At 42.6% G+C, this 15,654-nt stretch overlaps 1 protein-coding gene across 2 annotated transcripts in view; it reads right to left on the reverse strand.

The window, feature by feature from the left end:
- LOC104660954 (zinc finger protein 254) overlaps positions 1 to 13,777 on the reverse strand; it is a 99,717-nt gene extending 85,940 nt beyond the window's left edge. For both annotated transcript variants that reach the window (XM_030913523.1, XM_030913522.1), the window contains exon 1: positions 13,611 to 13,777. The gene's annotated coding sequence lies outside the window, so the exon portion shown is untranslated. The remainder of the gene's footprint in view (positions 1 to 13,610) is intronic.
- Between the last annotated feature and the right edge of the window lie 1,877 nt (positions 13,778 to 15,654).

The following is a 15,654-nucleotide window of genomic DNA, read 5'->3' on the forward strand; positions in this document are numbered from 1 at the left end:
TATGAGGCCAACATCATCCTGATACCAAAGCCTGGCAGAGACACAACAAAAAAAGAGAATTTTAGACCAATATCCCTGATGAACATTGATGCAAAAATCCTCAATAAAATACTGGCAAACCGGATTCAGCAGCACATCAAAAAGCTTATCCACCATGATCAAGTGGGCTTCATCCCTGGGATGCAAGGCTGGTTCAACATTCGCAAATCAATAAACGTAATCCAGCATATAAACAGAACCAAAGACAAGAACCACATGATTGTCTCAATAGATGCAGAAAAGGCTTTTGACAAAATTCAACAGCCCTTCATGCTAAAAACGCTCAATAAATTCGGTATTGATGGAACGTACCTCAAAATAATAAGAGCTATTTATGACAAACCCACAGCTAATATCATACTGAATGGGCAAAAACTGGAAAAATTCCCTTTGAAAACTGGCACAAGACAGGGATGCCCTCTCTCACCACTCCTATTCAACATAGTGTTGGAAGTTCTGGCTAGGGCAATCAGGCAAGAGAAAGAAATCAAGGGTATCCAGTTAGGAAAAGAAGAAGTCAAATTGTCCCTGTTTGCAGATGACATGATTGTATATTTAGAAAACCCCATCGTCTCAGCCCAAAATCTCCTTAAGCTGATAAGCAACTTCAGCAAAGTCTCAGGATACAAAATTAATGTGCAAAAATCACAAGCATTCTTATACACCAGCAACAGACAAGCAGAGAGCCAAATCAGGAATGAACTTCCATTCACAATTGCTTCAAAGAGAATAAAATACCTAGGAATCCAGCTTACAAGGGATGTAAAGGACCTCTTCAAGGAGAACTACAAACCACTGCTCAGTGAAATCAAAGAGGACACAAACAAATGGAAGAACATACCATGCTCATGGATAGGAAGAATCAATATCGTGAAAATGGCCATACTCCCCAAGGTTATTTATAGATTCAATGCCATCCCCATCAAGCTACCAATGAGTTTCTTCACAGAATTGGAAAAAACTGCTTTAAAGTTCATATGGAACCAAAAAAGAGCCCGCATTGCCAAGACAATCCTAAGTCAAAAGGACAAAGCTGGAGGCGTCACGCTACCTGACTTCAAACTATACTACAAGGCTACAGTAACCAAAACAGCATGGTACTGGTACCAAAACAGAGATATAGACCAATGGAACAGAACAGAGTCCTCAGAAATAATACCGCACATCTACAGCCATCTGATCTTTGACAAACCTGAGAGAAACAAGAAATGGGGAAAGGATTCCCTATTTAATAAATGGTGCTGGGAAAATTGGCTAGCCATAAGTAGAAAGCTGAAACTGGATCCTTTCCTTACCCCTTATACGAAGATTAATTCAAGATGGATTAGAGACTTAAATGTTAGACCTAATACCATAAAAACCCTAGAAGAAAATCTAGGTAGTACCATTCAGGACATAGGCATGGGCAAGGACTTCATGTCTAAAACACCAAAAGCAACGGCAGCAAAAGCCATAATTGACAAATGGGATCTCATTAAACTAAAGAGCTTTTGCACAGCAAAAGAAACTACCATCAGAGTGAACAGGCAACCTACAGAATGGGAGAAAATTTTTGCAACCTACTCATCTGACAAAGGGCTAATATCCAGAATCTACAAAGAACTCAAACAAATATACGAGAAAAAAACAAACAACCCCATCAAAAAGTGGGGAAAGGATATGAACAGACATTTCTCAAAAGAAGATATTCATACAGCCAACAGACACATGAAAAAATGCTCATCGTCACTCGCCATCAGAGAAATGCAAATCAAAACCACAATGAGATACCATCTCACACCAGTTAGAATGGCAATCATTAAGAAGTCAGGAAACAACAGGTGTTGGAGAGGATGTGGAGAAATAGGAACACTTTTACACTGTTGGTGGGATTGTAAACTAGTTCAACCATTATGGAAAAGAGTATGGCAATTCCTCAAGGATCTAGAACTAGATGTACCATATGACCCAGCCATCCCACTACTGGGTATATACCCAAAGGATTATAAATTAGTCTACTACAAAGACACATGTACACGTATGTTTATTGCGGCACTATTCACAATAGCAAAGACTTGGAATCAACCCAAATGTCCATCTGTGACAGACTGGATTAAGAAAATGTGGCACATATACACCATGGAATACTATGCAGCCATAAAAAAGGATGAGTTTGCGTCCTTTGTAGGGACATGGATGCAGCTGGAAACCATCATTCTTAGCAAACTATCACAAGAAGAGAAAACCAAACACCGCATGTTCTCACTCATAGGTGGGAACTGAACAATGAGATCACTTGGACTCGGGAAGGGGAACATCACACACTGGGGTCTATCATGGGGAGGGGGGAGGGGGGAGGAGGGAGGGATTGCATTGGGGAGTTATACATGATATAAATGATGAATTGATGGGTGCTGACGAGTTGATGGGTGCAGCACACCAACATGGCATAAGTATACATATGTAACAAACCTGCACGTTATGCACATGTACCCTAGAACTTAAAGTATAATAAAAAATAAAAAAAAAAAAAAAAAAAAAAAAAAAGAGAAAAGGGAACATTATATGAGATTTTTAAAAATTATTCCCCAAAATACTGTTTCCTACCAGCTTCTTTAGAATATGTAGGAAGTATTTTAAGTTTAGAAATTCTTTATTTTTTTTCTTCCTTCCCTCCCACCCTCCCTCCCTCCCTCCTTCCCTCCCTCCCTTCCCTCCCTCCCTTCCTTCCTTCTTCCCTCCCTCCCTCCCCCGCTCCCTTCCTTCCTTCTTCCCTCCCTCCCTCCCCCGCTCCCTTCCTTCCCTCCTTAACTTCTAAGCTTCAAGTTTGGATGAATCAAAACTAAGGGGGAGGGCTGGAAACACTAGGAAGATTTTTTTCTACATCAACAAACTTACAATTTTTTTTTTTCCTGAAAGCGAAACTCTGAAATTCACTCAGACAAAGCACTACCTCCCAAGGAGACATTCTAAAAAGGAAAGAAATAAAGCCCTTGTTGTGTTGTAACCCAGCGAGTTGTAGAGAAACACCACACTCTGAGACTAATTCAGGAGTCCTTTATTGCCTGTGGCCAAGAGACGGCTAGCGCTCAAAATTCTCTCAGCCCCGAAGAAGGGGCTAGATTTCCTTTTATACCTTGGTCTAAAAGGGGAGGGGGGAGCCTAGCTGAAGCAATTTTACAGAAGCAGAACGGGCAAAACGTTAAAAAGATAAATGGTTACAGAAACAGTTACAGAAAAAATAAACAGTTCCAGGTGCAGGGGCTTAAATTATCACAAAGTGATAAACCCAGGGGCTTCGAATGCATTCCCAGGAGGTGCTGGTACAGCTTGCCTCAGTATCTTATCAGTAAGTGTATTCCTGGATGTGTTTGGAGTCAGCTTTCACTAGTTATGTCCGTAAGGGAGTGGGGTAAGGGGGCTGCAAGCGAAGAAACTAAAATGGACTCTGTCCAGCTCTCTCAGCTACGAGAGACAATCGGGTTAAAACAAAGCAGGGTATCACAGTTATTAGACATTAGATATTTTGAAGGCAAGTTATTCCGACTCAGAGACAACGTATGTATAGTTCTCTAACATCAAATCTTTATACATATTCTGCTGAGGATTCAGGTATTTTTACTCCTCCAGAGAAAATTCTATGACCACACCCCTGAATGTCAACAGTTTCTGTAACAAAAATAAATAACACATTGATCATGCAGTGAAGGATAGAGTTCCTAATTTGACCCAAGATGAAATAAAAAAGTTAAGAGAAGAACTGGTTCTGACTTATGAGTAACCTGAGTTATTAAATAAGATACTTTTAAACACAGTAATATTTCAAATATATTCTCTAATTCTGTGGAAATAGAATAATATAAGATCCACAAAACTAGCAGAAATATGTACATATAAAACAAAATCTAAACAGGAATCAATAAAAGAATACACAGTTTTGAGTGCTATTTTTGGTTTTTTTTTGTTTTTTTTTTTTTTGAGATGGAGTCTTGCTCTGTCTCCAGGTTGGAGTGCAGTGGTATAATCTCGACTCACTGCAACCTCCGCCTCCCGGGCTCAAGCAATTCTCCTGCCTCAGCCTCCTGAGTAGCTAGGATTACAGGCACCCGCCACCACGCCCAGCTAATTTTTTGTATTTCCAGTACAGATGGGGTTTCACCATGTTGGCCAGGCTGGTCTCAGACTCCTGACCTCGTGATTTGCCTGCCTCAGCCTCCCAAAGTGCTGAGATTACAGGCGTGAGTCACCATTCCCAGCCGAGCTTTGCATTTTGCCCCTATTTATCTGACTTGAAATTTATCTCAAAAGGACTTATGAGCCAATACACAGAGATAACTGTAAAACAACATCCAGAGCAGTTTTCATAACTGAGTAATATAAACAAGGCAACAACAGAAAATTGATCAAATGATGCTTACATTTTATGCATACACCCATAGAAATGGTAACTATGTATACATGAAAAGTGGGAGAGTAGAACATTTCTGTTTAAATGAAATTAAGAAATATTTTAAATTGTATAAAAATTATAAGCCTTTTTGTGTATGCTTTTTTGTGTTTCCTAAAACAAGGATGAAGATCAAAACATTTAATGATATAAACTAAATTAAGAGCTATTGTTACTGAATCAGGTGTTTTTTAAAATGTTTTTGCTTTGGCTGGTACAGTGGCTCATGCCTGTAATCCCAGCAGTTTGGGAGGCCGAGGTAGGTGGATCACCTGAGGTCAGGAGTTTGAGACCAGCCTGACCAATATGGTGAAATGCCATTTCTAGTGAAAATACAAAAATTAGCCAGGCGTGGTGGCATGCACCTGTAGTACCAGCTCCTCGGGAGGCTGAGACAGGACAATTGGTTGAACCCAGGATGTTAAGGTTGCAGTGAGCTGAGATCACGCCACTGCACTGCAGCCTGGGTGATGACAGAGTAAGACTCTATCTCAAAAAAAAAAAACAAAAAAAAAATTTTTGGCTTTATGTGCCACGTTATATTTTAGATTTTTAAGATGATATATTAGTTATATATTATTTTTTGTTCTCTTTCTCTGAAAATACAAAAAATAAAGTGCATGCTTGTAAAATAAAGATGAAATAAAATAAAAACCTACAAAACTAATGCCTTTTTTAGAACTTCCAGTTTCAAAAGCTGATATCTACAGTCAACAAATACAGATCATTTGTTCGCCAAAGCAAGCTATAAGCAAAAAGCAAACAAAAAAACCTAAAAAGAAAAAGACACAGAGTTTTTGGATTAAATGTGACAATTTATAAACCTCACTTAGGAAACCTATCCATCCAAGGTACTCATTTCATAATAAAGAGAAAAATATCTTTATAGAGAAGAAACTTGTCAGAAAACACCTTAGCCAGATGAATAAAGTTAGTGTAAGCTGTAATTAGACAAATTGGATCCAGAGGCCAATGCACAGATGGGCCCATAATTACTGCTATGATATTGGTGGAGGGAAAAGTAAATACTAATCTGAATCTAATAATGAAAAAACAGAACCTGAAGGGAAGACACAGGTACTGGTATTTCTTCAAACCTAACTGGAAGCCTGGGCTAAGAACCACTTAGCTGACCATTGCTTCTCAAGCTTCGATGTGCATATAGCTCATTTGGTATTCTAAGCCACTCTCTAACTAATGTGATTCTGCAGGTTTTGGAGGGGTCCAGAAATTAACTTGTTTATTGAAAGCTCCCTGTTAATGCTGATGTTGCTCTCCAGCACTCAGAGAAAGCAGGCATAGCACACAGAGTCCCTTACATCTAATACCCTTATTGCAACACAAATACTTTTTGTTACAGTGAGGACCACAAGTCACTGTCTCAGAGAATCAGATGCTTCGTCAGCTTTTTAAAGTTTACAGAAGGCTGGAGAATGTAGTAATGTCTACATCTGCATTTGAACAACAACATGTACACATACATTAATACGGTGTTTATTGAGCTTGTACTATGTGCTCACCAAGTATGCTATAATATACTGTGCTGGGAAACTCGTATGGTGTCAGCTAAGCCTCAAAAAACTTTGAAAGGTGGGTACTAAGTGTCTCATAATTCCCAGTAGGATTTAGATGACGGCTTAGGCTATTTCTTCTGGTTTCCCTATCACTATAAAAGCTAAAGACACACAGATGGGAGGGATATAGAAAGGAAGGGGTAAGTAGAGAGACTTTTAATTGTTGTGTTTCTATTTACTTTCTCATGACTGTGGAACAACTATTGGATCTGCAGAAGTGTAAAACAGGTTGCTGTGTAAAATGTAAGCACTGGTTTCATTGAGAAAGAAAGACATTAAGAGTCCAAATGTATACTCCTTTGTTCCCATTTATTTGCTTTTGTGTTTGGAAAAATTGTGAGCTCCAGCTCTGAAGAGACACCAAGGGTAGACACCTGTTTCACACTTCTGCAGATCCAATAGTTGTTCCAAACAGGAGTCTGATCTCCTCTAATTGGTTCTGTGAGGGGAGATTTCAGTGTGGGTCAGACCTGGACAAGGCTCAAAGAGGGTAGGTCTGGATAGGGCTGGGGCAGGGAGCTGGCCCTCATCTTCTCATCTCTATGCTGCTGGCTTATTTTGTGTTCTATCTTTTCTAAGCTGGACCAACAAGAGCTTGACTCCCAGAATTTTTCTGATTTTAATGGTTTAAGCTTCATCTCTATTCTGCATGACACACTAACAACCGATTTAACCAAAACATGTAGTACTTTCTATAAAAACTATATTAGAAATGATTCTTAACAAGGGAAAAGCAACAGAAATAATTGTATCAACTCTTCTGTCTATGATGTCCCTTCAGGTGGTGACTTCAGAACTCACAACATAAGAGCAGTGTCCCAAATAAAGCCCAAGTCTTCTGTGCAACTCCCTTCTTCATTCTGATCACATTACTCTTAATTCAACCATGTATTTATTGGCTCTAGAATAATAATTCCTGAATAGTAGAGTCCATGACTGTTTCACCTGTTCTTCTAATGGCAAATAATAATAATAATAAAAGTAATGTGTTTACCTATCAATTTGAGCCTCCAGACCTCCTACTTGTTCTTCACCCAAGTATCAGGAAACGAGAGCAACTCCCATTTGGATGTCAAATAAGAATATTCCATGAGGGGAGAAACAAGCCCTGGATTACTCACTCTTCTTTGAGATAAGAGGAAGAAGATTGGACTGTTGTCAGCCTGACCCCAGTCTGCACAGGACACCCCCAAATGCCTCAGACTTTTAGGCGCTAGTGAAAGGGTCTGTAGTGGCCCTGGGTTGATGCTCCAAAAGTTATTCAAACAGAGGAGACTCAGCCTGACTCTGTGGGGCCAGAATAAAAAATAAAACAGCTGGCCAGACGCGGTGGCTCATGCCTATAATCCTAGCACCTTGGGAGGCTGAGGTGGGCAGATGACTTGAGATCAGGAGTTCGAGACCAGCCTGGCCAACATGGCGAAACTCCATCTCTACTAAAAATAAAAAATTAGCCAGGCATGGTGGTGGGTACCTGTAATCCCAGCTATTTGGGAGGCTGAGGCAGCAGAATCACTTAAACCCAGGAGGTGAAGTTTGCAGTGAGCCGAGATTGCACCACTGCACTGCCAGGGCCACAGAGTGAGACTCCGTCTCAAAAAATAAGAAAAAATAACAAATAACAAAAACTTAAAAAATAACAATGAAACTGCCTCTAATTCTTGATCCTGATCTGATATTACCTACAGCTGTTCAGCTAACTGTTGGGTACAAGGACAAGAATACTTTTCTTGGCCAGGCACAGTGGCTCACGCTTATAATCCCAACACTTTGGGAGGCCGAGGCAGGCATTTCACCTGAGGTCAGGAGTTCGAGACCAGCGTGACCAACATGGAGAAACCCCGTCTCTACTAGAAATACAAAATTAGCTGGGCATGATGGCACATGCCTGTCATTCCAGCTACTCAGGAGGCTGAGGCAGCAGAATCACTTGAACCTGGGAGACAGAGGTTGCAGTGAGCTGAGGTAACGCCACTGCACTCTAGCCCGGCAACAGAGAGAGACTCTATCTCACTTAAAAAAGAACAAAAAAAAAACAACTTTCTCCAGTAATACAATTCACACATAGGAAATGGGGTTGTACTCATGGCTCTAGACAGTTGTGGCCCTGACTTCCCTCTGCTAAGGTGCTTCTTCACTCTTAGAGATTCTGCCACCAGATTCAGTTTACACCAGGAGCTACTCACACAATCTTAAAAGTTCACTGGACAAGATCCAAAGCCTGGCCCTGTCTTGTGAATCCCAGGTGGATTTCAGCCCTTATGTGTGGATTCTAGGTACCATTAACTTGGATCCATATTGTGTTACAGCGAGGAGAGGAAAAGTGCAGGAGAAATCCCCACATGAAGACTGCACCAACACATACTGGAGAACCCTATTAGCTGGACTCAAAATTTGGAACTGCAGATTTCAGTTTAGGAAGGCAGAAAAGCAAGTCAAAGGCACCCTTGCCACGTGCATAGGCATTTGGACAAGAGAATAAGCAAAATGTTTAGATTCTCAGGCTTACTCAATGCAAATGTGTGAACCTGGTTGGGTTTTCAGGCCACATGGTATTTGAAAGAGTTTCACATCTGAAGATGCCAGGGGCATGGAAAGACAGAGCTGGAATAGTTAATTGTTGCCCTATAGTAATTTTTGTAGAAATCTGGTAAAAGTATGCTATCAACGATTGTAGATCCCAAATACGAAGAAAGGCCATTCTGCCTGCAGACTTTGAGGGCAGTGTGCACTTTACTGAACAATTGTGTGTTGTGAATGGAAGCCCAATTGCACAATTGTGTGTTGTGACTGGTCCATACAGAATGAAGCATGGTGGGCACATTGTGTTCATATCCTGTTTAGTAATTCTGGACAAACTTAGAGAAACATAATTATAAACAGAATTATCTGAAACCTCAGAAAAATTATCCACAATTGGAGAACAGAAAAAAAAAAAAAAAAAAAACTTTATTATGGAATTACACCAGAATGTGAAAGGCATTATAAGCAAACTGCTAAGAAATTGCAAAGACACTCAATTGCAAATAGCCACCATAATTAGTTCTCAGGTAGAAGACTTGACAGCACCATTTGTCACATACAGTTTATCTTAAATTCACCTAAAAACTGGAGGTCTTCTCTGGTTGCTAATTGGCTATATTTAAAGGAAAAATAAACTTATGTATTCATGAGAAGTAGTTTTGAAACTTAGAGCTAGGACTGTGCTAAAGGTAAACTCCTATCTTCCAACAGAAAATGGAATAAAGCTCTCCTTTCTTTGCTATTTACATTTTAAATAAATGATTCCTAGGTTCTAAAAACAGACAGTCCTGAGTCAAAAATACTGACAAAAAGCCTACTTAGCAGTTAGAATAATTTGTATATATTTCAAGTAGGCAGAAAAGACTTATATAAAAGTTTTCTGGCCAGGTACAGTGGCTCACGCTTGTAATCCCAGGACTTTTGGAGTCCGAGGCACGTGCATTACCTGAGGTCAGGAGTTTGAGACCAGCCCAGCCAACATGGTGAAATTCCGCCTCTACTAAAAGTACAAAAAATTAGGGCTGGGTGTGATGTCTCATGCCTATAATCCCAGCACTTGGGGAAGCCAAGGCAAGCAGATCACCTGAGGTCAGGAGCTTGAGACCAGCCTGACCAACATGGAGAAACCCCATCTCTATGAAAAATACAAAATTAGCTGGGCGTGGTGGCATGAGCCTGTAATCCCAGCTACTCAGGAGGTTAAGGCAGGAAAATCACTTGAACCAGGGAGGTAGAGGTTGTGGTGAGCCGAGATCGCACCATTGCACTTCAGCCTGGGGAACAAGAGTGAAACTATGTCTCAAAAAAAATAATAAAAAAATAAAAAAACAATTAGCCAGGCATTGTAGCTCATGCCTGTTATCTCAGCTACTTGGGAGGATGCAGCAGGAGAAGTGCTTGAGCCTGGGAGGTGGAGGTTGCTGTAAGCTGAGATTGTGCCACTGTACTCCAGCCTGGGTGACAGAGCAAGACTCTGTCTCAAATAAATAAATAAATAGATAAATAAATAAAAAAATTGTCTAAAGTAAATCCTTTAAGAAAAGGAAAGAGAAAAATCTTTTACTTTCAAGGATAAAGCCTGTATTTCTAATTTTTATCTGTTCTTATGACAGCCAGGTCTAGGGCCATAATTTTGAACTCATGGACATCTGACTCCCAGTAGGTGCTGGATTCAGGCACCTGAGGCACACTGTGTACATCAGAAAGGGTTTGTAGAAAAGTAAAAGACAGAAGAGGGAAAGGGGCTATCAAGGACCCATGAGTAGGGGACAGTGCATGGTAGCTGGAAAGACTGGTTTATGCTATAGATACTGATTCAGGCAGGGCTATGTTCTGACATATTCCTGTGTCCATGCAGGTGGATGAGATTATGATTGGTAATCCATAAGCCCAGGGTGATAGAGAGAACCAGGCTGCTGCTTCAGGTTCAGGGTTTGTGGTAGGAATAATCCAGGAGTTCTCGAGGCACTTGTGTAAATTCTTTGGTGAGAAATTTTAGAAGCAAAGGCACTACAGAGTCATTCCTCAGGTCAAGTCCTCTTGTTTTGTGAAGGTTCTGGCCACACCCATTCCTAGCAGGTATGTTCATGAGTAGGCGGAAATCATTGGTGATAACAGGTTGAGGGCAGGGAGTCTGTTTTCAGAACTCTTTTCTTCCAAGCATGCAGTCCCCTTTCTCCCCGGGAAGAGATCTGGAATCACAGGACAATGTGCACTGTGACAGCCTGTGTACAGGAGAAAAGAGTTCCCCTTCCCAGAGAAACTAAGAGTCTCCTCCAGCTCAAACATCTATGATATTCTTTTTCTGACAACAAATGTGTGGAGTTTGCTGAACAGCAACCAATTCTTCAACACCAATTGGTTGTCCACTAATTCAATTCTGATACCTCCTTGAGTCAGCATAGACCCCACAAGTTCAGGGCTCAGTCCCACAATACTGCCACCACTGCAGATGCCAGTCACAATTCCTAGGGGCTCATCTATACTTCTGAGCCAGTTCCTATAAATTGGGGGCTCTCATAATCTTCTCAAGTTAAATAATGATACAGCTACTCACAGAACTTAGCAAAACATTATACTTGCATTTACCAGTTTGTTATAAAAGATACAAGTCAGGAAAAGCTAAATGTAAGAAACGTACAGGGCAAAGAAAACTCATGGTAGAAGATGAAGTGGGCAGGTAAGAGCAGTGATTAAAGAAATTCCTGAACCTTTGTGTTTTTCAAGAGCATCTTACTGCAAAGAAACACCCTTGCTATTTTTGATATCATGAAGCCACAGACTGTCTAAATTACTACTTTTTTTGCCTTACAAACAATTAAATAATACATTTGTTTTTAGTAGTCAGAACAAAATACCTGTTAATCAAACTTTGCTTAGGTTTCTTTCTTTCCTCAGGCTCCCAAATTTTGACCCAACCACAACCCCTTTATGTTCCTCTTTTTTCTTTGAGACCGAGTCTGGCTCTGTCACCAGGCTAGAGTGCAGTGGTCCAATCTCGGCTCACTGCAACCTCCACCTCCCAGATACAAGTTATTCTCCTGCCTCATCTTCCCGAATAGCTGGGAATACAGCGTGCCACCAAGCCTGGCTAATATTTTGTATTTTTATATTAAAAATACTGCACCCGGTCTATGTTCCTCTTAAAAACAGGCTGACTTGGCCCAGGTGTGGTGGTTCATGCCTGTAATCCCAGCACTTTGGGAGGTCGAGGAGGGTTGATCACCTGAGGTCAGGAGTTCTGGACCAGCCTGGCCAACATGGTGAAACCCCATCTCTACTAAAAACACAAAAAATTAGCTGGGCATGGTGGTGTGCCTTAATCCCAGCTACCTGAGAGGCTGAGGTGGGAGAATTGTTTGAACCTGGGAGGCGGAGGCTGCAGTGAGTGGAGATCGCACCAGTGCACTCCAGCCTAGGCAACAGAGCCAGACCCCATCTCACAAAAAACAAACAACAACAAAAAAAAACCAGGCTGACTTCTGGGTAAAATATTCCCTAATCTAGCATCTGCTTTCACCATGTTCTATCCCTCCCTCCCCTTCCCACTTTTTTTCTGACTTTGTTTTCTTCTCCTTATGAAAGAAAGTCCTTTTCTCTCTAACCTTTAAAATTCTTCAATATCTTATAGCTGGTGCTTTCCCCTTGTTGCAATATTCCTTTAAAATTAAGTAACTTCATTAAGCTGCGCATGACGACAGGTGCCTGTAATCCCAGCTACTCGGAAGGCTGGGGCAAGAGAATCGCTTGAACCCGGGAGGCGGGGGCTGCAGTGAGCCAAGATCGCACCATTGCACTCCAGCCTCGGCGACTAAGAGCAACTCCGTCTCAAAAAAAAAAAAAAAAAAAAAAAAAAAAAAAAGAAGTAACTTTTTTCCAGGCACAATGGCTCACACCTGTAATTCCAGCACTTTGGAAGGCCGAGGTGAGTGGATCACCTCTTGTCCAGAGTTGGAGAACAGCCTCGCCAAAACGGTGAAACCCCGCAAAAATTAGCTAGGCGTCGGGTCACCTGCTTGTAGTCCTAGCTACTAGGGAGCCTGTGGCGGAAGGATCGCTTGAATCTGGGAGACAGAGGTTGCAGTGTGCCGAGATCGTGCCACTGTACTACAGCCTGGGTGACCGAATGAGGCTCTGGCAAAAAAAAAAAAAAAAAAAAAAAAAAAAAAAAAAAACTACTTACCTAAATCTAAATTTGTCATATGTCACAAAATCTAGAAACAACTTCAGAACAATAACAACTCTATTCCCAGAAAGAGCCTCCCAACCCCATTTTTGTGCCAATCCCAACTGCGTCTGCCTGTGGATTTATAGGTTTTCTGAGCCCTGTAGCTTCTCTAAGCATAAAGGCTCTGTCCATGGTTATTGTGAGCAGCTGGGACATCTGCAGGGGAGGCTCTGCAGGCAGAACTAAACTATCCTTAGCTTGGAGTCACTGAGTTCAGATTTCTATTTCCCGGTCAGGCAGAGGCGGGTGGATCACTTGAGGACAGGAGTTCCAGACCAGCTTCCACCATGGCAAAACCACTTCTCTACTAGAAATACAAAACTAGCCAGGCGTGGTGGCGCGGGTATGTAATCCCAGTTTTTCGGAGGGCTGAGGCACGAGAATCGCTTGAGTCTGGGAGGCGGAGGTTGTAGTGATCGCGCCACTGCCCTCCAGCCTGGGCGACAGGGCAAGACTCCGTCTCAAATAAAATGTTTAAGAAAAGAGACTTGGGAGCCCCACCTACCGCAGCTCCTGCCACGAACACACCGAGTCAGGATTCTGCCCTGATGATCCGCCTGGCATGCCTGAACAATCTGGGAAATACTCGGGACTGCGTGCAGAGCTGCCCAGGGAGCTCCAGATAGGGCGCCGCAGGGACCGGGCGGAACGCGGGGGTCCTGGCTGCGGGCCCAGCCGCCATCTTGCGGCTAGAGGGGCCTGGCGCGCAACTGCGCCAGGAGGGACTCAGGTCGGAAACCCGGGAGCAGTGAGTAGACCAGTCCCGCCGATTACACAGCCCGCTCTCTCCTCTCGGGATGCCCCAACCCGGCACGCTCACCCTTTTCCAGCTTTCAGGATGTCCTGGCATCTTAGCTGTGCGTCTCTCCCGACCTGCAGATCACAGGGCAACAGAGGCAGTCACAGAGTCACCAAGGACTCTCGAGGTGAAGAATGTAAAAGAGTGGAGACAGATCCCAAGCTCTGGTGGGAGCGACAAACAAAGGCCACGCCAAATGGCGGAAACCACGCCCTCCTCTTCAACTGTGCGCTTGATTGGGCGGTTCCCGCGCCAGCGCCAATGATTGGATAAAGCACAGGCACTCTCCCCATACCACCCCCGCCCCCCGCCCTCCTCTCAGCATTAGTGCGTTTTATGAACAGAAAAACAGGTAGGCCAGGCACAGTGGCTCACGCCTGTAATCCCAGCACTTTGGGAGGCCGAGGCGGGTGGGTCACAAGGTCAGGAGTTCAAGACCAGCCTGGCCAAGATGGTGAAACCCCGTCTCTACTAAACATACGAAAATTAGCTGGGCGTGGTGGCAGGTGCCTGTACTCCCAGCTACTGGGGAGGCTGAGGCAGGAGAATCACTTGAACCTGGGAGGCAGAGGTTGCAGGGAGCCACGATCGTGCCACTGCACTCCAGCCTGGGCGACAAGAGTGACTCTGTCTCAAAAAAGAAAAGAAAAACAGGCTAAAGTAGGTAGGGTAAAATGCACAAGGAATTACAGCTAATTAAGAAGTGAGTTGAGACTTGAAATGCACTTGCTCTTTCCCTTGCCTGGGTCTGCTTGTATAATGCATCTTATTTGCTACTTAAGGGTAAGAAAAGATCCTTTGGATTTTTTTTTTTTTTTTTTTTTTTTTTTTTTTTTTTTTTTTTTGAGACCGAGTTTCACTCTTATTACCCAGGCTGGAGTGCAATGGTGCGATCTTGGCTCACTGCAACCTCTGCCTCCCGGGTTCAAATGATTCTCCTGCCCCAACCTCCCGAGTAGCTGGGATTACCCCGAGTAGCTGGGATTACAGGCATATGCCACCATGCCCGACTACTTTTGTATTTTTAGTAGAGACAGGGTTTAACCATGTTACCCAGGCTGGTCTCCAACTCCTGACTCCACGCTGCTCTGAACTCGTGACCGCCCGCCAGAGCCTCCCAAAGTGCTGGGATTACAGGCGTGAGCCACCGCGACCGGCCCATTCAGACATTTTTAAAACAACTTTTTAATCATTTTGATAATGCAGGAAAGACCTTCATCCCATCCCTGAGCCCCTTTCTCACCATGCTGTACCACACTGCTGACCACATCTTGGGATGTCCATTTGGAATGGGGCTGGGGTAGAGGGCAGCAGAGGCTGAGAATGGTTAAGCAAGAATTACGTTACCCAAATTTGTTCATCTTAGAAAGCCTCCTCTATCGTTCCGTGTGAAGTGGCTATTCCAGGGTAATTGTGCCCTGACTGCGCTGCATCTCAGTCTGACTTCTCTTTTTTAAAATCACTGGATTACTCTCACTAACTGGGTATATCATTTTCTATTTGAAAATGGCCAACAGTCCTTTGTGGGCATCCTGATTTGATTTGCTAGTTTAGACCCTGGAGATAGAGGTGAGGAAATATTGGGCCACATCAGAATACCTTATTCTCACTTAGAGGATATATAGGAATTTCTTAATATCTAACAGTTTTCTCAATAGAAAAAATTTAACAATGATAGCTTACAGGGCAGAAAGGGGACACAGATGACACAGTCTTAGAAGTTTAATTTGGTCATAAATTTTTTTGTTTTGCTTTGTTTTTGGAGACAAGGTAAGGGTAAGAAAAGATTATTCGGATTTTTTTTTTTTTTTTTTTTTTGAGACCGAGTTTCACTCTTATTGCCCAGGCTGGAGTGCAATGGTGCGATCTTGGCTCACCACAACCTCTGCCTCCCGGGTTCAAATGATTTTCTGGTGCCCAGGCTGCAGTGGAGTGGCACAAGCATAGTTCATAATTTGGTTGTAATAGTTCTTTTTTTTTTTTTTTTTTTTTTTTTTTTGACGGAGTCTTGCTCTGTCGCCCAGGCTGGAGTGCAGTGGCCGGATCTCAGCTCACTGCAAGCTCC

The sequence above is a fragment of the Rhinopithecus roxellana genome, chromosome 12, assembly GCF_007565055.1.
Source record: "Rhinopithecus roxellana isolate Shanxi Qingling chromosome 12, ASM756505v1, whole genome shotgun sequence".
NCBI lineage: Eukaryota > Metazoa > Chordata > Mammalia > Primates > Cercopithecidae > Rhinopithecus > Rhinopithecus roxellana.